Here is a 26,935-nt window from a genome sequence, read left to right as displayed (position 1 = left end):
GCCATTCCACGGGGACCCACAGCACAATGGCCGGCGGGAAGCCCTCGACCCAAATTTCTGGGCGAATGACTTGGATGTGGGTGTGCAGGGCACAATTTCAAAATTTGTAGATGACATAAAACTTGGAAGTATAGTGAACAGTGAGGAGGATAGTGATAGACTTCAAGAGGACATAGACAGGCTGGTTGAATGGGCGGACATGTGGCAGATGAAATTTAACACAGAAAAGTGCGAAGTGATGCATTTTGGTAGAAAGAATGAAGAGAGGAAATATAAACTAAAGGGTACAATCCTAAAAGGGGCGCATGAACAGAGAGACCAGAGGGTATATGTGCACAAATCATTGAAGGTGGCAGGGCAGGTTGAGAAAGCAGTTAAAAAGCTTACAGGATCCTGGGCTTCATGAATAAAGGTATAGAGTACAAAAGCGTGAAAATTATGATGAACCTTTATGAAACACTGGTTTGGCCTCAACTGGAGTATTGTGTCCAATTCTGGGCACCGCACTTTAAGAAGGATGTGAAGGCCTTAGGGATGGTGCAGAAAAGATTTACGAGAATGATTCCAAGGATGAGGGACTTCAGTTATGTGGATAGACTGGAGAAGCTGGGGTTGTTCTCCTTAGAGCAGAGAAGGTTGAGAGGAGATTTAATAGAGGTGTTCAAAATCATGAGGGGGTCTGGACAGAGGAGATAGAGAGAAACTGTTCCCATTGGTGGAAGGGTCGAGAATCAGAGGACACAGATTTAAGGTGATTGGCAAAAGAACCAAAGGCGACGTGAGGAAAAGCTTTTTTATTCAGCAAGTGGTTAGGATCTGGAATGCACTGCCTGAGAGGGTGATGGAGGCAGACTCAATCGTGGCTTTCCAAAGATAAGTATCTGAAGGAACATTTTTTGCAGGGCTACGGGGAAAGGGCCAGTGTGTGGGACTAACTGAAGTGCTCTTGCAGAGAGCTGGCACGGGCTCGATGGGCCGAAGGGCCTTCTTCCGTGCTGTAACCACTCTATGATTCTATAAGTGTGAGTTTAAAAATTTGCACAGCTTTAAAAAGAAATGCCACAGGCATTTGGAGAATGTGTATTAAAGCCAGACATTGATGCTATGTTGGTCAGGAACAATAGGGTCGTCGTTAATAACAACAGAAAACGCTTGAAAAACTCAGCAGGCCAGGGCAGCATCCGTGGAGAGAGAAACAGAGTCAATGTTTCAGGTCGAAGACCCTTCGTCAGAACTGGAAAAAAGCAGGAAATGGAAAGCAAGTTTAGGGGCTGGGAAAAGGGGGAGGGGATGAAAGAACAAAAGGGAAGGTCAGTGATAGGGTAGAAAGCAGGAGAGATTAAGAGACATTGAGAGACATTAAGAGATATTCAAGGTGAGAGGAGGTGGTAATGGGACAGGTTAAGGAACAAAGGATGGCTCTGGATGGGGTGTGAATTGCGCTGGCAGAATGAAGGACAGCTGCCATGTGGGAGGGAAGAAGAGAAAAAAAAAGGGGGCCAAACAAAAATTGTGGATAAAAAAAAGAAAATATGTGATAGGGGCCGAGGTTATGATCTGAAATTGTTGAACTCTATGTTGAGTCCAGAGGGCTGTAGAGTGCCTAATCGAAAGATGAGGTGCTGTTCCTCGAGCTTACGCTGAGCTTCCATGGAACAATGCAAGAGGCCAGGGACGGTGAGGTTTGAGTGGGAATGGAGTGGAGAATTAAAGTGACAGGCCACCGGGAGCTCGGGGTCCCCCTTACGGACTGAACGGAGGTGTTCCGCAAAGCAGTCACCCAATCTGGGTAGTCGTTACCTTATTTTAGGGGCTCCCAGCAAAGCATTCACACTCCAGAGGTTGGAATGTGCTGTGCCTAAGGGGCGTGGTAACAGGTTTGATTAACAGCTCTTCTGGCCAACCCCTGGATGAGGGGGGACATCAGGAACCAACCCCAAATCCCTGACAGGACCAGTAACAAATGAATAAAGGCCTACATATTAGTCATCATGATTATAGAATAGAGCTATGAAAGTTTTAGTTTGGCCCAGTAAAGGCTGTGAGAAGGCAGGAGCGTAGTTAGGAGTTATTTTGCTTCAGTCAAAAAGAAAGACTTACATTTATGTAGTGCCTTTCATGACCACCAGATGTCCCAGAGCGCTTTACAGCCAATGAAGTAATTTTGAAGTGTAGTCACTGTTGTAATGTAGGAAACGCGGCAGCCAATTTGCGCTCAGCAAGCTCCCACAAACAGCAGTGTGATAATGACCAGATCATCTGTTTTTGTTATGTTGATTGAGGGATAAATATTGGCCCCAGGACACCGGGGATAACTCCCCTGCTTTTCTTTGAAATTGTGCCCTGGAATCTTTTACATCCACCTGAGAGAGCAGACGGGGCCTCAGTTTAACGTCTCATCCAAAAGACAGCACCTCCAACATTGCAGCACTCCACTGGAGTGTCAGCTCAGATTTTTGTGCTCAAGTCTCCTGGAGTGGGACTTGAACCACACAACCTTCATTGACTTGGAGGTGAGTGTGCTACCGACTGAGCCACTGGCTGAAACAGGCAAGTAAGACAACTCACCGATGTGGGGAAGCATGGTCATTATTTTTGTATTATTAGGCGAAAAGACAAGTTGTACTGACTGAACTAAGTAAATCTAATCATAACCCATTGTGAGATAAAGCAGCTCAGTGATTCGTATCTATCATCCTCTTACAGCTGTTTTCTCAGTCCGCCTTTGAAGAGATTGAAGAAACAGATGTGCGATGGACAGGAATGTGATTCAGCTCTGAGAACCTGCGTGACATGGGTTCCATTTATGGAAGTGACTGAAACTGCTGAACCCTTTCTGTGGCAGACTCAAATGTGTAACAGTCATCGCGTGTTGATATCTTGGAACATACCAACAGTCATTGGCGGGACAAGACCCGAGGGCCCCACAACAAATAGAAACAGAACATGCAATAAACAGAGGGGACCAGTGAGTGGTTTCGAGCTGAATTTGAACCTCAAGCCTTCTTTCACAGCTATGAATCAACCCAGCTTTATATACTCTGCAAGAACCTCTCAGTGAGAATATTGCTTTATAATAACTTCCAAGTATCTGATAATCTCTGTGTTCCGTCAGGGATTTAAAAAATCTCTATTTAAACAATTAACGTAGAACATGGGTGGCAGGGAGTTTCAAGGCTTTAATCTGATTGAACAATTCTTACAAGAACTTAAACCACAAGAGCAAAGTTTACACGCATAAACAAAATGTGAGACTGAGTCATTGCCTTAATCATTCCCAGCTATTTGCTGATATAATTTTAATATTGTGCATTCAAGGGCTAATTTTCTAAAATCGCACTTCTGGCTATCTCAGGGATTTGGTTCTGTGCTCCCTTGTGATTTTTTTTACTACTTTGCAATATGATCCCTTTTGCTTTTACTTCCTGTTGTGTGCTCATTATACATTGTATAATAGTCTATGACAGCGTGGCTCACGCTAAAAGACTTTTTTTCAGTGATTGCTGGGAAATAAACAATGTTACACAGCGTAAAATCAGCAGTGAGATGTTCAACTGACCAATGCTGAGCAATTTGGTTTTTTTTCAGCTTTCAGGAATGATTGCCATGTAGATGGTGTGTTTTCAATTATCATTATATTATTTTGGTAGCTGGTTTGGGTTAAAATTGTAACTGGCACGCAGAGGCAGTGCAGAGAAGGTTCACTAGGTTGATTCCTGGGATTAAGGGGTTGACGTATGAGGAAAGGTTGAGCAGGTTGGGCCTATACTCATTGGAGTTTAGAAGAATGAGAGGTGATCTTATTGAAACATATAAGATTCTGAGGGGGCTTGACAGGGTAGATGCAGAGAGGATGTTTCCCCTAGTGGGGGAATCTAGAACTAGGGGGTATAGTTTCAGAATAAAGGGTCGCCCATTTAAGACGGAGATGAGGAGGAATTTCTTCTCTCAGAGGGTCGTGAATCTTTGGAATTCTCTACCCCGGAGAGCTGTGGAGGTGGAGTCAGTGAATATATTCAAGGCGGAGATTGACAGACATTTGAACTACAGGGGAGTCGAGGGGTCTGGGGAGAGAGCGGGAAAGTAGTGTTGAGGCCAAGATTGGACCAGCCATGGTCTTATTGAATGGTGGGGTAGGCTCGAGGGACCGATTGACCTACACCTTCTCCTGTTTCTGATGTTCATATGTAAGCTCAGGGTTTCTCCAGATACTTATCCTGCTCTCAGTATTCTTGAGCTGCTGTTGTATACCTGGAGTCTGTTTCCAAGGCTGCGAATTTACATTGGGGGACCAAACGCAGATTGGGTGACCGCTTTGCGGAACACCTCCGCTCAGTTCATAAGGGGGAACCCGAGCTTCCGGTCGCCTGTCACTTTAATTCACCGCTCCATTCCCACTCAGACCTCACCGTCCTCGGCCTCTTGCATTGTTCCACGGAAGCTCAGCGTAAGCTCGAGGAACAGCACCTCATCTTTCGATTAAACACTTTACAGCCCTCTGGACTCAACATAGAGTTCAACAATTTCAGATCATAACCTCGGCCCCTATCATATTTATATTTTTTATTCACACTTTTTGTTTGTGCTTTTTTTTTCTTCTCTCTCACATGGCAGCTGTCTTTCATTCTGCCAGCGCAATTTACACTCCATCTAGAGCCATCCTTTGTTTCTTAACCTGTCCCATTACCATCGCCTCTCGCCTTGAATATCTCTTAATACAGGTCCACAATCCCTTATCCGAAACCCTTGGGGCCAGATGTGTTTCGGAATTCGGAATTTTTCGGATTTCAGAACGGTATTACGGTAACACCCTAGCGGGGGTCTGGGCAGCACCCTGTAAGCAAACACATTAATATTTCTGCAGCGAACCTTATGAATATTCACACTGAGTGGGATAAATAAAGACTATAAATAGTATTACAGTTTATTTGTACAGTAATAATTTGGTAAATTAAATAGTGGGATAAATATAGACCATAAATACTCTAGTACAGTTTATTTGTAAGGAAAACATTCAGTAAAACTTCAAACATATACAGGTACAAACTAAGCTAAATACCTGTACATATACATGCAGTAAAGGTACATTACATCTGGCTTGAGGATCTTGGAGAAGAGGGTACATCAGTGTTGTCATCGTCATCATCAGGTTGGAGTCGGACATCTGAAGATGGGCCAGGAACAGGATTCTCAAGTGATGAAGCAGCACTACGACAGACGGCCTTTTTAAAGACTTCTTCCAGTGTCATCTGTCTCATTAGCATTGGTTTCTGTCTAAGCAGTCTCTCTTTAATTGAGTAAACTTGCATAATCTCTTGCTCACTGATAAATGCACGTTGTTCAAGGCCATCAATTAACTGATCACACATTGTCACCATATTGTCTATGGGGATTTTTTCACCTGTGTTCACAATGTCATCATCATCATCACTACTATCCTCATGCTTGTCTTTATTTAACACCATTTCAGCAATTTTCCCATCACTCAATGAATGCACAACAGGTGCATCATTGTCAATGTTCAGCACTTCTTCGATGTCAGCTTCCTCTAACTTATTTACACTTTCGGATGATAAACTTTTGGCGTAAGTAAGGAGGTTTGATATCATCATCTTCTCCTTAGTGACACGAAATCCTTCAAAATCTTCATCTGCAGGTCCATCTTCATCAAACATCATTGTAGGCCAAAGTCTGTGCCAAGCATTTGTTAATGTTGGTTTATCAACATCGTTCCAAGCATTAGCAACTGCGTAAATGGCATCCTTAACATTGAACTCTTTCAGGAAGCTTTGGATTCCTATGCCTCTGTTGATTGCATCAAGCATACAGTTCAAAAAAAGTCTTTATACTTGCTCTTCATGGAGCGTAAAATTCCTTGGTCACAAGGCTGTATTAAAGATGTCACATTAGGGGGAAAGTTAATGCCAAAAACATTACTTTTCACAAGAAGTTCAGGAGGGGGATGTGCGGAGCAGTTGTCCAGGAACAATAAAATCCTTAAAACCTGGTGGTGCACTCTCATCAGCCATTGTTAATGTTTTTCTAGGAACGTAGCGCCAGTACAGAGCTGTTTCATCAGCATTGTAAATTTGTTCAGGACCGAGGTTTTCATCAGATATTATTTTGGCAAATTCGTCAATGTAATTTTCAGCTGCTTCATAATCAGCAGAAGCTTTTTCACCACAGATTTTCAGATATTTTATACCATGGCGCTTCTTAAATTTCTGCAGCCAACCTTCTGAATATTCACACTCACCTTCAATGTTCAGTTCTTCATGATATATTCTAGATTGTTTCATGACCATCAAACCAGTCAGTGGCACACGTTCACTTCTTTGTTGTCGAATCCACTCATCAGCACACGGTCAAGATCTTCATTTTTTGCCCCATGCAATGTTTTCCTATTTTTCATTAGTTTATGGTCATCACTGTCAGTGTAAAACTTCAACAACTTGTCTTTCTGTTTCTTTAAGTCACATACGGTGGTAGTTCCCACACCATATTCTTCAGTAAGACGCCGCACAGACACACCACGATCAAGCTTCTGCAATAACTCCACTTTCTGCGATATCGATAATGAGAGATGCTTCCTTTTCTTCTTCTCACTGTTACCCATAGGGGTATCTGCAGCTCTTTTTGACATTTTCACAGTGAAATTAAACTCAAAATCACAAAATAACAAAAAATATCAGAGAGCAGCAGACGCACGTGTGACTGATAGCAGCGCTGAGACACAACTGACACCTCACACCTGCGTGGGTCAAGCATCGGCCGCGTCGGGTCATGTTTGGCGCCACTCGGGTCATGTCGTGCACACGAGTGACGCTCCACGAAAAAACTTTCGGTTTTCAGAGCCTTTCGAATTTCGGAAGTGCGGATAAGGGGTTGTGGACCTGTACTTCTTTACTTCTCCTGCCTTCCATCCTATCACAGACCTTCCCCTTTGTTCTTTCATCCCGTCTCCCATTTCCCAGCCCCTAAACTTGCTTTTAAATCTGCTCCATTTCCTGCTTTTTTCCAGTTCTGACGAAAGGTCTTCGACCTGAAACGTTAACTCCGTTTCTCTCTCCACGGATGATGCCTGGCCTGCTGAGTTTTTCCAGCGTTTTCTGTTGTTATTGAGAATTTACATTGCTGGAAATGGCACTCGACAGAATTCAGAAGAGGCCCCATCCCCCACCCCCTTCCTCCCCTGGAAATGAGCACCACGGTCTGAATGATGGCAGAGGGAGATTTAGTTGTACTCGAACTTGGACATAATGCTAACTTTACAGCTCTTCTTGTATTATAGGACTTCTTGTAGATCATGCCTGGATGAGACCAGCGAGATGAACCAACAGATCTGTTCCTGCCATTTATTGTATAAAGAAAGACTTGCATTTCTGTATTGCCTTTCATGACCACCGAATGTCCCAAAGCGCTTTACAGCCAACGAAGCACTGTAGTCACTGTTGTAATGTAGGAAACGCGGCAGCCAATTTGCGCTCAGCAAGCTCCCACAAACAGCAATGTGAAAATGATCAGATAATCTGCTTTAGTGATGTTGATTGAGGGATAAATATTGGTCGGGACACCGTGAATACCTCCTCTGCTCTTCTTCAAAATAGTGCCATGGAATCTTTTATGTCCACCTGAGAGAGCAGACGGGACCTCAGTTTAAGATCACTCCCTCAGTACTGCACTGGGAGTGTCAGCCTAGAATTTTGTGCTCAAATCTTTGGAGGGGGATTTGAACCCACAACCTTCATTTGACTCAGAGGCAAGAGGTGCTATCAACTGAGCCACGGCTGACGCTATGTTCATATGCTTGTATGATTTTACTGATCAATTTAGGAATAGAAGTTTTATGGACATGTTACAGATCTGTCTTTAAAGGTGAAAGTAACTGCATGAACAATTACTTGAAATATCAGCAAAGTCAGGGCTGCATTCACTAGTAGTCTGTGCTGGTGCTGGGGTGGGATGGCCGTACTGAACTGTGCAAAACCAGTTTACTTCCTCATAGTAATAGGCTCCCTGCTCAGGAAAAAGGAGCCTGACCAACAACACAATTGCGTTTGGGGCAGCTGGTCTGGCAAGGAAGCAGCGCTTAAAGAAGAGTTGCATTTTTGCAGTGTCAAATTTGTGAAGTGTTTGGTACCGCAGGCGGTTGGATGTTTTGGTTCTTTACATGCTCACAGTGGAATGAGGAGAAGACTCCCCACTCCTCCACCCTCCTGGCAAAATCCAGGTACAAGCTGTTTGGGTGGAACTGGCATTGTGAGCAGATGCAGTATGAGAAACAAGTCCTTTGGGATCAGGCGGAATGACAGAGTGTCCCCATCTTTACACACGTTGGCCATGAAAGTCTTTCGGGCCGCAGCACTGGTGGAGCGTGGGGGAGCGAGCGGAAATCTCGCTCTGCTGCCGACACCAAGTCCGGAGTATCTGAGATCCGGGCGAGGTCAGCTAATTACAAGAATGCCAGCTGGCACCATGTGAGTATGGGCACATCTTGGGCACCCGCTAGAGGAGGGATGCGGGTCAGAAGATGCGGTGCTGGACAGCCACATGGAGTTACCGCTGGGCACATGAGGTCATGACAACCTTCGCATATCTACAACAAGGCTCTGCATTGATGGCGGAGCCTTGTGATATCGGGGCTATAAAGTACAAAACCCCATTTTGTCAATTGTTTGCCCTCCTCTCCTGAAGATGGTGGCTTGTGTTCAGGTGCAGTTCCATGGATGCCGACAATGTTCATCACATAAATGGCCACTAAGCTTGGGCAGTAATTATTGGCAATGATAGCATTGGCTTAGAGGTAACACTCATGTCTGCATCAGAATGGCCATCAGTTCAAGCCCCACTCTAGAAGTTGAGCACATAATTTAGCCTAACATTATTGGAAGTTCTCCTGGTGTCCTGGCAGACATTTATCCATCAACCAATACCACCAAAAACAAATTAATTGGTCCTTCCTCTCATTTCAGTTTGTAGGATATTGCTATTTACAAATTGGCTGCCATGTTTGCCTACAAAATAACAGCGACTACACTTCAAAAGTAATTCATTGGCTGTAAAGCAGTTTGGGACATTTGAGGATGTGGATGGTGCTATATAAATGCAGATTCTTTCTTCCCTTTTACTTATCTGTGGGGGAATCCACAGCAAAGCCCAATCCTGTCCTCGGTTGACAACTACTTCTTTCAGAAGTGGTTGCTCGATACCAATGTGGGGGAAGGATATTCTGCTGGGTATTCTGCAGTGAGTGACTCACCTCCTAACTCCCCAAAGCCTTTCCACCATCTACGAGGCACAAGTCAGGAGTGTGATGGAATACTCTCCACTTGCCTGGACGAGTGCAGCTCCAACAACACTGAAGAAGCTCGACCCCATTCAGGACAAAGCAACCCGTTTGATTGGCACCCCACCACCTTAAACATTCACTCCCTCCACCACCAGCGCACGTGACTGCAGTGTGTACCATCTACAAGATGCACTGCAGCAACTCGCCAAGGCTTCTTCAACAGCACCTCCCAAACCCGCGACCTCTACTGCCTAGAAGGTCAAGGGCAGCAGGCGCTTGGGAACACCATCACCTCCAAGTTCCCCTCCAAGTCACACACCATCCTAACTTGGAAGTATATCGCAGTGCCTTCATCATCGCTGGGTCAAAATCCTGGAACTCCTTCCCTAACACCACTATGGGAGTAACTTCACCACAAGGACTGCAGTGGTTCAAGAAGATGGCTCACCACCACCTTCTCAAGGGCAATTAAGGATGGGCAATAAATGCTGGCCTTGCCAGTGATGCCAACATCCCATGAACGAATAAAAAAAGGAAAGCTAGCTAATTTCCCTCTCCCTAGATCAGGGACACAGAGACTCATGCTACCAACCCCACCATCAATGTGCTTTGGTAGAGGAAAGGCTTCTCTTGTCCATTGTGAAACATGAGAAAGTCACATAAACAATTATTCTTAGGGCTCTCTGGACTGTTTGCTAGAAGGTTTTGGATTCCCACAGTCTTTTGACTCTGAAGGTTGACTTCAAGCCTGTTCGCTGCTTCTTTGCACTAGTGTTTAGCATATTTTACTGGGGACCTTCTGCCCTTTCCTTTTTCTTTTGATGGGATACACGTCCTTGCCAATCTACCTTTCCAGTTCTCACGACAGATCTGCACCCAAATCGTTAACTCCTCTTCACATTCTCTTCAGGTTGAGACAGACCTCTCATGTATCTCCATTATTTCGTGTTTTTATATTATGAGGAAAACAAAGGGGGTAATTTTGCGAGCCCTGGGGAGGTGGGTAAGGAGGCGGGACTGCCGGGAAAATGGCAGAATCTGGGGGTGGGTACCGAACCCACCCCCAACCCGCCTCCGTGCCATCTCCCCAGGAGGCGGGTGCCCGACCCGCGCTGGGAGCCGCCTCCCCGAGGCGGGAAGGGGATTAGTGCCAATTAACAGGTAGTAAACAGACAGTTTTTTTGAGAATCCCTATTTTCATCCCTGAAGTGTGGGCTTCCCAATGGCTCCGAACCTCGCCAGGGTCAGCGAGGCGGGCCGTCGGTCTGCGGGTGTCGGAGGGGTCGAGATGTCCGGTGTACAGGTGAGTGATGGGTGCAAGTGTGGAGAGGTAAGTGTGTGAGGTGAGTGTAAAGTGTTTTAATAAGTTTTACTTACCTTTACTTCTTCCTGCAGGCTTCAACCCTTCAGATCTCGGGAGTCCCTCAGCTTACCGGCACAGAAAGCAGAATGGCCGCTGAACTGTCAAAAGCTGCAGCCTTCTGCTTTCTGCTCAGGAGAGATCTCTAACTGAGCCTGAGTGGAAGGACTCAACTTAAAGGACAGATTGTCAGTGTTTGACAGCTTCACAGAGCCGTCAAATGCTGACATTTCACCTGTCAAAAGCTCTTGACAGATGAAACGTCACTCGCTGATGTCACCTGTAACCGGCTTTCCCTTAATTGGCCCGCTAAACCCGCTGGGCGGGCTTAACAAGGTCAATCAAGGGAAAATAGCATGGGTTGGCTACAAGTCGATGGAGGCAGGACTAAAACCCAACAAGTGGGAGTCCCGCCTCCAAAACCACCCCATTGACAAAATCCAACCCAAAGTTGACTTGGGGGACCGAGAGATTGCTGCTGCTGTCCGCCATCATCTGGTGACATGGCCCAAACACCCACATGAGCACAACTTTCCATTGCACAAAATAGTCGCCAAGATCGACTTCTTTTGTCGCTTATGTATCGGTGTAAAGTTACAAGTGCTACTTTTTTCTCAGCAAACTTTTAATGAGTAAAACCTGTTTCTATTTACGAGGGGTAACTAGTTCCATCTGGCTACTAACACCAACGTCAGCACTGAGGAGGAGTGAGCCTGAGGAGGCCGACAATTCAACTTACCACAATTGGAATGAATTCAAGGTAAAATTACAACTTTGATTTTCATTTGAAGAAATTAATGAAGCCTATTATTCGGTGGGGAAAAGAGAATGTTTTTAAAATAACTAATTATAGGCCCACATAGGTCATTAGATTGGGATACTGAAACTTTAAATGAAGAGCAACTAACGTAGGAGGACAAACGAGACAGTAATAAGCAGTAATGTCCAGATGTGAAAATAATCACTTTTTTAATGAATGCAAAGAGGTTGACTCCAGTTTACAACTGGATATCCCTGAAGACACAACAAAGCCGGAATTTCTATACAGTATAAGAAACAGCGGTGAACAATGAAAATTATTTTTTGCAGCAATTGCTCTCCTCTTTGTTAAATCGAAAAACTTGCTGTGATTACAGGCTGTTGCTTAAGGAGAATTTCTTCCCTTCAGCTAAAAATAGTTAAACTCACGAACCGAACCCTTGATGAAGTGTTCTCCAGTGCGTGCTGCTGCCCTGTGGCAAGATTCATCTTACAACTCTGCTTTTGGCACACACACGAGTAGTGAAATCTAGACTTGCACATTTACCTCAGAATGGTCCAGTGCCCCATTATACATGGTTCCCTGTTTCAGGTGCCATTCGAAGTGCCTGAGTTCCGGAATATTATCTTATAATTTATTGGAAGGGATCACACAACTGAAACTCAATATCCTGGAATTGTGGTCTGGGCTTTTTCTCAATCATGCTCATATAGAGTTAACTCCGTTACCCTTTCCTCTATATCTATTATACTTTAATATGTGTATTAAATTCATATTAAAAGAGATGACTGACTTGGTAGCTATGAAACGCCTACTGGTCAAACGCATATATTGTTCGATCTGTTTTTCTCAGTGCTTGCTTTTAATTACATTGCTTAGTACTGTATTGGGCAGTGCCATTATTGCCCTGCTGGGATATTGCACCATTATTGTGTTTCCTTGCTGGAGAGGAGTTGCTCAATGAACCTGATGTCATTCTTTTATGACAATGAAGCCGCTATTAGCTCAGCAATCACTTTGTATTGACAACGAGGTCTGCTGCTAGACAGTGGGCAGTGGTACAGTTCCAAAAGGCTGTTTCTTTGTTTTTGTATTTCAGTTTTATTATTCACTCAATAACTTAGTAAGAACACATTTACTGTGCGACTGCTCTAAGGTACATTCAACAGTTTATTTAGCCAGTGCTGGTGGCAAATGCAGCCATGCACATTGGCTGCCAGCAGGCATGGGAGAGAGGCTGTGCCCACTGAGCTCATTTCATCCAAGGCAATTTAGGGTTCCTGCTCCGGCTCTCCATCCAGCAACCCTCGCTGGAAAGTGCACATGTCGACATGCATTACAACAGTGACTACACTTCAAGACTACTTCATTGGCTATAAAATACTCTTTGGCTATAGAAATGCAAGTCTTTCTTTCTTCCAGACATTGAATGAGGGCAGGATCATGTGAAGGAATAAGCAATATATCTATTCAGAAAAATACACCATTCTATAAAAGAATTCTGACTTTATTAAAACATGACAAACTGGGCTTGAAAATCTAAAAACCTAACAATGGAGAAGCTGTAAACAGCATACAGGCTATTGAGATAAGATAAGTTGTTGACACTGAATCAATAACCTTATTGAAACAGGAGGTTGGAGGTTCCTGATAGTCTGAAGCTTTGGAAAGAACACAATGATATACCCTGTTTAAGGTGTCTTAAACCAACACTTTGGAAAGAAACACATAAAATTAAAGAAACATATGCCTGTGTAAAAATGACATCAAATGAAACATGGGAGACACGAGTCTGTGTTACAACCAGTTGAGGTAATGAAGAAGACAATGGTGCACCCGGTTGAGGTGTTTTTAATTTACATGTCGTAAAAAGACACAAACAGAAGACCTTGGTAAGAATGACATCAAATAGATACACCTGCTGGTTACACCGTTTTTTATGATAAGCTTTGCTACAAGCTGATCTAACTGTAAAAATAGCAGGGGTCAACAGAAAAATGACTAGAGATAATTAGCTTACATCAGCAGAAAACGTCAAAGGAAATACCACTGAGAAAGGGTATAAAAATTGAACTTTCAAATGGGAAGATAGATTCGCTTGAAGGGGCAAAGCGATTCTCGGCTTCAGAGGCAAGCTCTGTAAGTCTTCAACTCTTTGTATCTCGGGGATCAAGGTATTGTATTTGATTTTGGTGGATATCTTGGAATAAACTAAGAACTGTAAAACTAGCGAAGTTATGATTTGAGAATAAGGATCTCTGATTACAGAATTATAAGTTTTTTGTATTTGGAACTGTTAATGTTGCGATTGAATCACCAACTGTAAATTACATGTCGGTTCTTTAATAAATCTATATATTTTTAGAATTGTCTCACATAGTACTACTTTATCAAACTCGCAAACTCAATCTCTGTACACTCTTTGGTGAGGAGTTGCAGAATTTTGGGGGAGTTTCCGGACTCTCATAATATCCGGAACATTACAGTCTAGCTAAACTTATTAAAAGTGCTATCTGGAGGACGGTAACATCTTCAGATTGTTCCTTTCCTTTAGGGAGAGATAGTCTGGACCTTTAGACCCAATTAAGCGTCTTTAGGATTCGGCTACCTCAAACTTTAGTTGAAAGTGAACGTCTGGGGAATACGCCTGATCTGGGGTAGCCCTAAAGGGGCTAGGACTAGTAATTATCCTTTCAATCATACGTGGCTGTGATGTCCACCACATTTCAACCGCAGTCCAACCCTTAGGGGGGAATTTTCTGATGTTGTGTTCCCATGCTCACTGGAAGCACATAGTAAAAATCTAGGCATCCGCTGCACATGATTTTCTGTCCATTAATTTAAATGGTTAAAAGATCACATGCAGCATGCCCACATTTCCGATATGGACCTCCGCTGGCAGCACAAAGTTGGAATACGACCCCTTTGTTGTCAAGACTCACATATGAAGAATGCCAGCTTAGGCGAGATACCAGGGAGTTATCAGTACTTGTGGAACAGTACCTCAGCATCCGGAGAGGAGGGGAGCAAAGGGGAGAAAATCCAGGGAAAAAGGAAATGTTAAAAAAAAATTTACCTATTGTAGGAGTCTATGCACTCCTAACAAAAACACTGTGAACTAAACTGGTAGTTAACAAACTTAGTTTAATGCACTGAAAGTATTACAAAACAAGAAACGCAGGAGAAACTCCAAACAGGTCTGTACACTAGCTCACTCCACGAGGACTAACTGGAAACGCACTCCAACCCTGACGTCATGACGTCATCACGTTTCCCGCCGTTGGGAACGTCACGTGACCCACGTAATGACGTCATCGCGTCAGATTGCGATTTTATCGATCCCGCGCTGTTTAAACAAGGCAAACATTAAAAGGTAACAATAATGATTAAAGACAATTGTACAAGTTACTGTGAGAGTCTCTTTGGTGGCTTTGCCACATACGCCCCCCCAGAATTGTCTTTAATGAGGAAAGTGAATCGCCGAGGAGGTCGGACAAGCCTGTTTGACCGACTCCTAAATTCCCGGAGAGGAAAACGCTGAGCAGGTGGCGAGCTGGCAGGTAGCACGGTGCAGTTAGGCGTAGTGGCGGCCGGCGGCTGGCCCCGGCGCGGAGGCTGCGCCAGTTCGACCGGCTGTTCGAGGTCCAGGTGCGCAGGTTTGAGGCGATCGACTGAGACGTGATCAGGCTTGCCCCCGATGTCGATCGCAAAACTTTTGTCCCCGGTCTGTAGAACCTGGAACGGATCTGCATAAGGAGGTGCGAGCGGTGTACGATGGCCGTTTTGGCGCACAAAGACGAACTTGGCCTTTGACAGCTCCCCAGGGATGTTGGAAGAAGGCAAACCATGCTGCGAGGTTGGAACTGGGCGGAAACACTGAGCCGCGTCCCGACTGGCTGCAGACCACGGCCGCGTAGGGGACGGCAGGAACTCGCCCGGAACTCGAAGTGGCTGACCGTAAACCATTTCCGCGGCCGATGACTGTAGATCCTCCTTCGGCGCCGTGCGCAGTCCTAGCATCACCCATGGCAGTTTATTGACCCATGTTGCATCCAGAAGGCTGGCCCTGAGCGACGCCTTCAATGAACGGTGGAACCGCTCGCATAAGCCGTTCGCTTGCGGGTGATAAGCCGTAGTGCGATGTAGTTTAGTGCCCAATACTGAGGCTACCTCATTCCATAGTTCCGACAAAAATTGCGGCCTGCGATCCGACGAAATATCCGCAGGGACACCAAACCGGGCTACCCATGATGAAGTGAAGGCTCGCGCGACATCCGCAGAGGTAGTGGACGTCAGGGGAACCGCCTCCGGCCACCTCGTGGTGCGATCCACCATTGTCAGAAGATGCGTAAAACCACGGGACGGTGGAAGTGGGCCCATTAGGTCAACGTGAATGTGGTCGAAATGCCGCTCCGGTATCTCGAAGGTGGCCAGAGGGGCCCTGACGTGCCGTTGCACCTTGGCCCGTTGACAAACCACACAAGTGTTCGCCCAGTTGCGGACGTCTTTGCGTATTCCTCTCCATACGAATTTGGAGACTAGCAGCTTCTGCGACGCCCGCACTCCAGGATGCGACAGCCCATGTATGGCGTCAAAAACGCCTCGGCGCCAGGTGGACGGCACAATCGGACGGGGTGCACCCAACGAAACGTCGCAGAGTAGAGTGGTACCTGCCACATGGAACAGTACATCTCTCGGCTGGAGGCTGGCGGGGACAGAACGAAAGGCCTGAGTCTCCGGGTCGGCAGCCTGGTCGGCTGCCATTCTTGCGAAGTCAATGCCTAAATGAATGGCCTGGACGGCGGCGCGGGAAAGGCAATCAGCGACGACGTTGTCCTTGCCGGCCACGTGCCTGATGTCGGTGGTGAATTCGGAGATGTAAGTCAGCTGCCGTTGTTGCCGAGCCGACCATGGTTCCGCTGTCTTGGCCATCGCGAACGTCAAGGGTTTGTGGTCAACAAACGCAGTGAAGCGGCGCCCTTCGAGGAGGAATCGGAAGTGGCAGATGGCCAAAAACAAAGCTAACAGTTCCCTGTCGAAAGTACTGTACCGACGTTCGTGCCGTTGCAGCTGGCGGCTAAAAAATGCCAGAGGCTGCCATGCGCCGTCGACCCATTGCTCCTGGACGGCCCCCACAGCGTAATCCGACGCGTCCGTCGTGAGGGCGATGATAGCTCCTGGCAGGGGATGTGCCAACATCATCGCGTTCGTGAGCGCGGTCTTCGTATCCTCGAAGGCGAGACCCATTTCTTGTGACCAAACCACGGGCTCCTTTCCCGTCTTGCCCCTGAGGGCCTCGTAGAGCGGCCGCATGAGCTGTGCGGCCCTGGGGACGAACCGGTGGTAAAAATTAACCATCCCCAGGAACTCCTGTAAGGCTTTCACGGATTGCGGCTTCGGGAACGCCGTGATCGCCTCCACCTTAGCTCGAAGCGGCGTTACCCCTGCGGAAGTTATGCAGTGGACCAGAAAATCAAGCTGCGCCAGGCCGAAACGACATTTGTCCGGGTTCACAATGAGGCCGTGCTGCTGAAGCCGTTGAAAAAGGACATGGAGATGCTTGAGGTGTTCATCCTTTGTGGTGCTAGCAATCAGAATGTCATCCAAGTAGACGAACAAAAAATCGAGGTCCCGCAGAACCGAGTCCATGTGGCGCTGGAACGCCTGCGCCGCATTTTTAAGCCCAAAGGGCATGCGGAAGAATTCAAAAAGTCCAAAAGGGGTGATGACCGCCGTCTTTTCGACATCCTGGGGGTGCACTGGGACCTGATGGTACCCACGGACGAGGTCGACCTTTGAGAAGATTGACTTCCCCGCCAAATGCGCAGAGAAATCTTGTATCTTGTATGTGGGGGATGGGGTAACGGTCGGGCGTCGTTATCTCATTGAGGCGACGACAGTCGCCACAGGGCTGCCATCCCCCGCCGGGCTTTGGGACGATGTGAAGCGGTGAAGACCAGGGACTACTGGACCGGTGAATAATCCCCAGCTTCTCCATCGCGGCGAACTCCGCATTCGCCGCCGCGAGCTTGCTGGGCTCCAAACGCCGCGCCCTGGCATAGACGGGAGAGCCGGTTGTCGAAATATGATGCTCCACCCGATGCTTGGCGGTCGAAGCTGAAAAGGTGGGCTTTGTCAGCTCGGGGAAGTCCCCGAGAAGGCGGGAGAAGTCGTCGGGAGGTGGCCGCGCGCTGGAGACCGAGTGCGACGCAGCCGTGCTGTGCGCATCTGAAATACCGTCGAGCGTGGCGGCGTGAACGAGGCGTCGATTTTTCACGTCCACCAACAGGCCGTTGGCGCCTCAAAAGTCGGCGCCCAAGAGGGCCTGCGAAATTTGAGCGGTGACGAAATCCCAGGTAAAGCGCTGGCCACCGAAACAGACTTACACCCGTCGTTTCCTGTAAATGCATATCGTGCCCCCGTTGGCAGCTTGGAGGGGAGGACCCCGTCCGCCGGACCGAAGGTCAAGGACCGAGGCGGGAAGTATGCTGCACTGTGACCCCGTGTCACACAAAAAACGACGGCCCGAGATGGAGTCGGTTAAATACATCAGATTCCCGGAGTTGCCGATCGCCATCGTGGCCGCGGGGAACGCACCGGATCCGGTGTTCTTGACTCGCAGCGGTCTGTTCGACGGTCTGGGCATGAAACTACATGGTGGTCGGCAGCAGCGGGCCTTCGGGCCGAAACGAGTGTGGTAGCAACAGTAACCGGCCGTCGGAGGCACCGGGGCTGGGGCTGGGCCCCTCGGGGTGGGGCGTTGCGCGATGGCACAGTATTGATGCCGGACCGCGTAAATTTTATCCGCCTCTTCGGCGAGCGCGATGCAGTCCCTGGTGTCCGATCTGGCGAGGGCTGCCTGGACGTGTTCGGGCAGCTGCGTAAGGAACAGCTCGCGGAACAGGAAACATGGGGGCTCAGACCCCAGGAGCGTCAGCATGTGGCTCATTAGTTCCGAGGGTTTGGAGTCACCTAACCCTGGTAGTGTCAGTAAGCGGCGAGCGCGCTCCGCCTTGGTAAGGCCAAATACCTGCAGCAGCCGAGTCTTGATGGCTACATACTTGTCAGCATTCGGGGGGTTCTCCAGAAGGCTGATGATCCTCGACGCCGTCGAGCTATCGAGGGTGGAGACCACGTACAAATATCGGTCTGGTCCTGCACGATGTTGCAGAGTTCAAACTGCTCCTCGGCCTGCACAAACCAGGAGGCCGCCTGTTGTTCCCAGAATTGGGGGAGCTTCAAGGCCACAGCGTTGGCATCCATCACTGGCCTGCGTTCCGTGTCCATCGCGAAAAACGATCGCGAGGATTCGGGGTCACCAATGTAGGAGTCTATGCACTCCTAACAAAAACACTGTGAACTAAACTGGTAGTTAACAAACTTAGTTTAATGCACTGAAAGTATTACAAAACAAAAACGCAGGAGAAACTCCAAACAGGTCTGTACACTAGCTCACTCCACAAGGACTAACTGGAAACGCCCTCCAACCCTGACGTCATGACATCATCACGTTTCCCGCCGTTGGGAACGTCATGTGACCCACGTGATGACGTCATCGCGTCAGATCGCGATTTTATCGATCCCGCGCTGTTTAAACAGGGCAAACATTAAAAGGTAACAATAATGATTAAAGACAATTGTACAAGTTACTGTGAGAGTCTCTTTGGTGGCTTTGCCACACTATAACCATTGACTTAAGCACCTTAACCATTGGCTAGAGAAAGATCCAATCCATTGTACTGCTCAACTGAGGTTTTAGGTTTTTTTCTTGCCTCAGCTTAAGCTGGTAAAATATAAAATGAATGCTAATATTATGCAAAAAAACAAAAAAAAGGAGAAAGTCAAGGTGTGATTAATACAGAAAGACATTTAATAGGATGTAAAGACTCCATGCTGAAGATTTTTAATTAAATGACTCCCACGATTTATTTTTAAAGGTCAGAAAAACTTTGCACCAGAAATTACTTGAGAACAGTCAATATTTTATACATTCATATCAGAGCTGTCTTGGATGCATATTAAAACCTAACATATCGGAGGAAGAACTCACCCGGTTGCTATGCTATAGTGACATCGCAAATGGATTAGTGAAAACTTTCTCTTTCCAATATTTAGAGTGAAATCATTCATTACACACAGCAATCTGGGGAGTGCCTACCCTAATATTGTTAAACCATTTTAGGATCCAAATGAGAACCACAGCATTCAACTCTAACATGGGTGTGTTTGTTGTGCACCGTCATATTTTCTAAAGTTCTGGCCCCCACCACCCCCCTCCCCCGGTATCTTTCATTAATGTTTGGATTAACGCCTAAAGAGGCCGAGAAGTGGGGCGCTAGCCAATTTCCGGGCGGGCGCAAGGCGCCTAGTGCCTCGCCCCATATTGAGCATGCATTTAGCGCCGACGCTAAATCTTAGCGCCCGCTCATGGGCGCAGGCTGATTATAGAAACATAGAAATATAGAAACTAGGAGCAGGAGTAGGCCATTCGGCCCTTCGAGCCTGCTCCGCCATTCAATGAGATCATGGCTGATCATCCAAACCCTAGCACCCGGTCCCTACACCGACAGCCATCCCACCCAAGCCCTATCCCCGTAACCCCGTAACCCCACATATTTAATCCCCCCTAACACTAAGGGCCAATTTTTATCATGGCCAATCAACCTAACCCGCACATCTTTGGACTGTGGGAGGAAACCGGAGCACCCGGAGGAAACCCACGCAAACACGGGGAGAATGTGCAAACTCCACACATTTGAGTGTGCAACGCCTTTTGGGCGCCCCGGACTGGAAATTCAGTGGCGCCCCCCTCTGTAGCGCCCCGCGCTAATAGTGACAGCTTACCTGGACCTTACCAAGTCGCTCTCGGGCTGGAGGAGCGTTATTTAAAGGGGACTGGTGTGGTTTAAAAGCGGCCGCCATTTTTGGAGCACAACTTCCTTGAGAGCTACAAAGAGTTGCTGAGCTGCACACTGAGAGCCATTTGACCACTGAGCCAGTGCAGACAGATGATCTTCAGCCTTCTGACCATCACCTTGCTGTTGGTGAGCCTTGACAACGGGGAACCTTCCTGTGGGCACTTATTATGGGGGCTGCATTGGAGGGGAACGTCCTGCTGCTGAATCATCTGGAAAGGGCACTGAGACGCTGGGAGAGCGGGGCAGGCATGGCCAGACGGAGGAGGGCCAACAGACGTCGCCACAGCAGACCTTACGCTGGCAGGGTTTTCCGACAGCAGTTTTCCTACATGAACATGCCGGAGGAGCAGTGTGTCAGAAGGCTGCGATTTAGAAAGGAGCTGGTGACTGAGCTGTGCCAGCTGCTTCAGCCAGATCTGCAGCCTCAGATAAGGTGCAGGACATCTCTGTCGGTGGCTGAGAAGATGCCTGCTGGCCTGAACTTCTACGCAAGCGGCTCTTCTCAGGCTGCGCGTCAGAGGCTGATCAGAAGTAGCTTCTAGGCCCCTCTCACGGAATGCTTGCTGCCATTCCAAGAACAGGAATGGAACCGGTCTGATACCCCCAAGCCTGTGAAGGGCAAGATGCATGTAAATAGCAGGCATGGCCATTGTAAATGAAGAAAGTGTTTCATTACACAAAATGTGGTTCCTTCAAACATGAGAAAGCTATGGCAACAGAAAGCAAAACGAATACACTGACACATAACTGCCTCTCACACCCGGGAGACTGTCCAAAACATAAATCACATTCCGACCATCTTCCTTGGTCTTGATTCCACTGCGCCAACCAAAGCATCCAATGCCCCATCAGTGAGGCGTTCCGCCCTCTGCCTCACCCTTTCCATGTCTTGCTAGGCTGGTGTGCCACAGGTAGGCTCCCACCGCTTTGAAGGCCTACAAGGCAGTGAGTGTGTCTGGTGATGCCAATTGACCTGTCCCTTTAAGAGCCAGTGTGTCTCAGGGAAAGTGATTATTGACAGCACCCTCACTGCGCCCCGCCGCCGCGAAATTGGGTTGCGCTGCCGGGTTAGCGCCTTAGGAGTAGCGTGCAGCGCCTGATTTAGCGCCGCAATCACCTTTAGGGGCGCTGCAACCCAATATCGCGCTAGGTGGTGCTAAATTGCGCCTGGCGCTAAACATTGCGCATCGCCAGGACTAGCGCCCCAAATGCGGCTATACCGAATTTCTAGGCCCGGGTGTTATACAATGGGATGGGTCCAGCAGAAACAGAACAAAGATAAGAGGTAAGCCATTTAGGACAGAGATGAGGAGGAATTTCTTCACCCAGAGAGTGGTGAACCTGTGGAATTCTCTACCACAGAAGGTAGTTGAGGCCAATTCATTAAATATATTCAAGAAGGAGTTAGATATATTTCTTAAGGCTAAAGGGATCAAGGATATGGGGAGAAAGCAGGGACAGGGTACTGAATTTGGATGATCAGCCATGATCTCATTAAATGGCGGAGCAGGCTTGAGGGGCCGAAAGGCCTATTCCTGCTCCTATCTTCTATGTTTCTATGTTTCTAAGTGAATGAGAGGTCGACCTACCCGTGGCCAGTGACACATTGGTGGATGCAATGCCAAGTGCCATTGATAGGCACCATTTAGCCTTGATGCCCATGGCACTTCATGTGGTACTGCATGCATAGGGCTTTCGTGCCTCCAGTAACACTGGTACTAGTTGTTTATACTTTGATAATCACCTTGCTATTGGAGTGAAACCTCCAAGATTAACTTTGCAACTTTGCACTGCCAACAACAGGGGACTTCTCCTACCGGTAGCCCATATCGGAAATAATTCCAATATGCGAGGCCCTACTGTTGTGCAAAAATCGGAAAATCACCCCCATAAAGAGCTTTACTGCCAGGCCACATTCCTGATGTGCGTTTAACACGGTGGTAATGAGGTCCTGCACCTTTATAGAATCATAAAATCTTATAGCACAGAAGGAGGCCATTCGGCCCATTTTGCCTGGGCCAGCTCTGTGAAAGAGCTATCCAAATAGTTCCACACCCCTGCTTTTTCCCCACAGCCCTGCAAATTTTTCCATTTCAAGTATATATCCAATTCCTTTTCCAAATTTACTATTGAATCTGCTTCCACCACCCTTTCAGGCAGTGTATTCGCGATGATAACAACTTGTTGTGTAAAAAAAATGGCCTTATCTCCCTCCTAGTTCTTTTGCCAATTATCTTAAATCTGTGTCCTCTGGTTACCGACCCTCCTGCCAGTGGAAACAGTTTCTCCCTATCTACTCTATCAAAACACCTCTATTAAATCTCCCCTTAACCTTCTCTGCTCTATGGAGAACGATCTCAGCTTCTCTGGTCTCTCCACATAACTGAAGGCCCTCATCCCTGGTACCATTCTGGTAAATCTCCTCTGCACCCTCTCTAAGGCCTTGACATCCTTCCTAAAGTGTGGTGCCCAGAATTGGACACAATACTCCAGCTGAGGCCTAACCAGTGATTTATAAAGGTTTACCATAATAATGAGTTAACTTCTTTAATAAGAAGTTCAATTAATCTAATTATTAGGAGGTGCATTACATTAACATTAACAAGTCAGCTATTTTTTGAAGTTCAAGTAGAATACTTTGCCAGTGTTAAAAGTCTAGTTACCCAGAGTCTTAAGCCTATATCGTTACAATTTACTCTTATCATTTTGACAGAACCTGATGTATAAGATGATTGTTCGGACTTCAGTTATGCATTATGGTTAGTAATGAAGCAGTGAACTTGATTTGCTGCACCGCTGGAGTGGTCCACTAAGGGTAGTTAGGGGGAAAAATTTGGTTGCTAAGAGGGCGCCAAGCAGCTAGCGCCTGGGCGCGGCGATGTTAGCGCCGCTCGCAAAAATGATGTCATTTTGCGGCAGCACTAAAAATACCGCCACGATCTCCTGCGCCCACAGATCGTGACGTCAATCAAGCGTGCAACGCCCCGGTAACGCCCCGGACCGGATATTGAGTTGCACCCCCTGCCTTAGCGCCTGCCGCTAGGAACGACAGGTAGAGGGGAAGGGGCTGGGGTAGCGCTATTTAAAGGCAGGTGCTTCCTGCCTTTTCTTGTCGGCAACAGTTTTGGTTTTAACGCTGTCTTAAGGAGTTTTGGCCCTCAGCACCACATTTGAGGTTCCTAAGCGCCGATCTCTTTCTGTGGGCCTATCCATTAGTGCTTCCAACACAATTGCTTTTGAGCTCTCTCCAGGCCAAGATTCAAGGCTGCAATGAGCAGGGTGTGGCTGGCCAGCAAAATGGCCCCCTCCCCTTTAAGAACTGGATGGCGCCAGTCTGTCTGGCATCCATGGTAACTGGCAACGCCTGAGCTTCGGTAGCGTTCTGAGGTAGCGCCTCGCTCCGACATTTGCACCTTAAGAGAGGTGTGTAGCACTTGATTTAGCGCTCAAATCACCTCCAGGGGCGATAGAGGCGAATTTTGCAGTCAGGGACGATAATTAGCGCCGGGTGCTAAACTTTGCACCCGGCCGATATTAGCGCCCCAAAATGGGCGATACCTAATTTTTGCCCCTTAATCTATTAGCAACTGCTGCCCCTTAATCTATTAGCAACTGCATAGTTCTGAATGGAGACTAGAAAAGATTTGGGCCTAGAAATTCGGTGGGCTGCGCCACCAGTTAGCGCCTAAAGAGGGCACTCAGTGGCTTTAGCGCCACTGGCCATGCCTCCCGCGAAATTTAGCAGGGCGCTAATGGCGGCGTTAGCCTGTAGCGCTGCGCCACCACCGATGACATCATCGGTGTGCGCAGCGCCCCGCTACCGCCCCGAACGCGATTTTGGGTCGCGCCCCCCCCCGTAGCGCCGGCCGCAAATCGCGACCGGTTCAGGGGGCCTACCTGTGGCGGTAGTGGCGCAAATTAAAGGGGAGGTGTGGGGCAGCCATTTTTTTCGGTGGCCACCTGCCAGCACCTCCTCGCGCCGCCCTCCCCAGCCTCCTGATCCCCCCGGGCAGTGCCGGCTGTGTCCCGAGGGCCCAGCACTTCTCCTCGGTGCCGGGCTCTTTTGCTGGCACTCGCAATCGGTGATCGCGCTGGTGCAGGCCCCTCCCCTTTAAGAAGGGGAGGAAGGCCTGCAGTACCGCAGCGTGCTGTGCCGCAGCGTGCAGTGCTGCGGCACATTGCGCTGCGATATTCAGTTTCAGCGCCCCAAGAGGGACGCGGGTCGCCTCGAGCAGCGCCCCGCATCCCTCTTGGGGCGCTGAAACTGAATATCAGGCTGGCGCTCCCGGCTCCTTCTGGGGCGGGACTTCCAGCGCCCAGGCGAGCTTGGCACCCGAAACGCGGCGCCACTGAATTTTTAGCCCCCTGAAGTCCAGAGGTTTCTTCTTGTGAGAATATATGGCCATTAAGTTTTTGCAGAGGTGTTACAGTGGGAGACCAGCAGAATCCCTGCAGACTCTCGGGCCAATTTCTTTGTTTCAAACGCTATAAGTCTCGACACCTGCTATTTGAATACACTAATGAAAGAAGGAAGCAGACAATAAAAGAGCTCCACATGTGGCAGACTATCCCACAAACAAAAGAGCTGGCCACAGGAGGTTGGACGAGTGACATGGTGCCTGAGGTTTATTTTCCCCCCCTTGAGTTTTCAGTGTTAATGGAAAACTGGTTGGCAGGAGAAAAAGGAAAGCAATGGTTTAATCTGTGACTCGTGCAAAGCTTTACTGCTCGATAAATACTTCCAGCAAAATCATTTTAAAATGTTAGAAATAATTAATATTGAGTTAAATAAACTCTGTGAAATAAATCAATGCTTCTGCTTGCTGGACATTGCCAGAAAAAGAGTAAATTTAGGACTGATGTTAGAAAAATTCTTCAGTACACAACGAGCGATCAACATATGGAATAGAATTCCAGGCCAAAAAACCTGGAATCTTTTAAGAAACGATTAGATTCTGAAATGAGTGGGACTTTAGGATCTTTCTGGGTGGAAGAATTAAGATGGGCTGAACGGCCTTCCTCATCCATAATTCTCTTGTGAGCTTGTAACCAGTGCTAAAGATGTGGCCACTGTTTTGTGTAAGCGAAGATGGGCATGGTTGGCTGCTCTTTCCTACATTACAACAGTGACTACACTTCAAAAAGTACTTCATTGGCTGTAAAGCGCTTTGGGACGTCCAGAGGTCGTGAAAGGTGCTATAGAAATGCAAGTCTTTCTTTCTTTTATAGGATGTTTCTAAGCTGACATGTTGCTCTCTTCCTACATCATTTAAAAAAAGATTTAGTGCTGTTCTCATGTGGTCAACATTCTTAAGGCTCTTGATACACTTTCTGCAGCCCTCTGCATCATAAGCAGCCTTGCAACTTTATCTGACTTTATGGGTTATGTGTCAGCTGTGGCACAATTGGTAGCACCCTCGCCTCTCTGTCAGAAGGTTGTGTGGTTCAAGTCCCACTCCAGAGACTTAATAAGAACATAAGAACATAAGAAATAGGAGCAGGAGTAGGCCAATCGGCCCCTCAAGCCTGCTCCGCCATTCAATAAGATCATGGCTGATCTGATCCTAACTGCCAATCCACGATCACAGAACCATCTCCTGAATCTAACAGAATTAGACACACGAAATAGGAGCAGGATCAGGCTACACGGCCCCTGGGCCCGCTCTGCTACCCACAGGGCCATGACCGATCCGAACCTAGGCTCATGTCCAATTTCCTGCCCGTTCTCCGTAACCCTTAATTCCCTTTACTTCTAGGAAACTGTCTATTTCTGTTTTAAATTTATGTAATGATGTAGCTTCTACAGCTTTTTGGGGCAGCATATTCCATGGACCTACCACCCTCTGAGTGAAGTAGTTCCTCCTCATCTCAGTTTTGAAAGAGCAGCCCCTTATTCTAAGACTATGCCCCCTAGTTCTAGTTTCACCCATCATCGGGAACATCCTCCCCACATCCACCCGATCCAACCCCTTCACAATCTTATATGTTTCAATAAGATTGCCTCTCATTCTTCTGAACTCCAATGAGTAGAGTCCCAATCTACTCAACCTCTCCTCATATGTCCATCCCCTCATCCCCGGGATTAACCGAGTGAACCTTCTTTGTACTGACTCGAGAGCAAGTATGTCCTTTCTTAAGTATGGACACCAAAACTGTACGTAGTATTCCAGGTGCGGTCTCACCAATACCTTGTACAACTGAAGCAATACCTCCCTATTTTTATATTCTATCCCCCCAGCAATGAAAGCCAACATTCCATTGGCCTTCTTAATCACTTGCTGCACCTGCATACTAACCTTTTGAGTTTCGTGCACCAGGACCCCCAGATCCCTTTGTACTTCAGTACTTTCCAGTTTCTTGCCATTAAGATAATAACTTGCTCTACGATTTTTCCTGCCAAAGTGCATAACCTCACACTTTCCAGTATTGTATTCCATCTGCCAAATCTCTGCCCACTTACTTAGCCTGTCTATGTCCCCTTGCAGGTTTTTTATGTCCTCCTCACTCACTACTTTCCCTCCCATCTTAGTATCATCGCAAACTTTGATATGTTACACTCGGTCCCCTCCTCCAAATCGTTAATATAGATTGTAAAGAGTTGGGGACCC

This window comes from Somniosus microcephalus, chromosome 24 (genome assembly GCF_052327205.1).
Source record: "Somniosus microcephalus isolate GS21.2 chromosome 24, FLI_Smic_1.0, whole genome shotgun sequence".
Taxonomy (NCBI): Eukaryota; Metazoa; Chordata; class Chondrichthyes; order Squaliformes; family Somniosidae; genus Somniosus; species Somniosus microcephalus.
This window is presented reverse-complemented; position numbering follows the sequence as displayed.